The following is a 200-nucleotide window of genomic DNA, read 5'->3' as shown; positions in this document are numbered from 1 at the left end:
CCTCCTGTCTCGGCAGCAGTGGAGGCCGGTAGACCAGGGCAAGCGGGCACAAACCTGCGTGTGCTGGTTGCCCCCTCAGACCAGAGACCGGCTCTAAGCACCTGCGTCCTCTCCCTGGTCTCGCCGGAGACCAGGTACCGGAAAGCCCTTCGCCGCTATGAGCCCAACGGTGCGGGGAGGTCTCCTGCTCAGCGGCCGCC

Source organism: Pygoscelis adeliae, unplaced genomic scaffold (assembly GCF_000699105.1).
Source record: "Pygoscelis adeliae isolate BGI_AS28 unplaced genomic scaffold, ASM69910v1 Scaffold174, whole genome shotgun sequence".
Taxonomy (NCBI): Eukaryota; Metazoa; Chordata; class Aves; order Sphenisciformes; family Spheniscidae; genus Pygoscelis; species Pygoscelis adeliae.
This window is presented reverse-complemented; position numbering follows the sequence as displayed.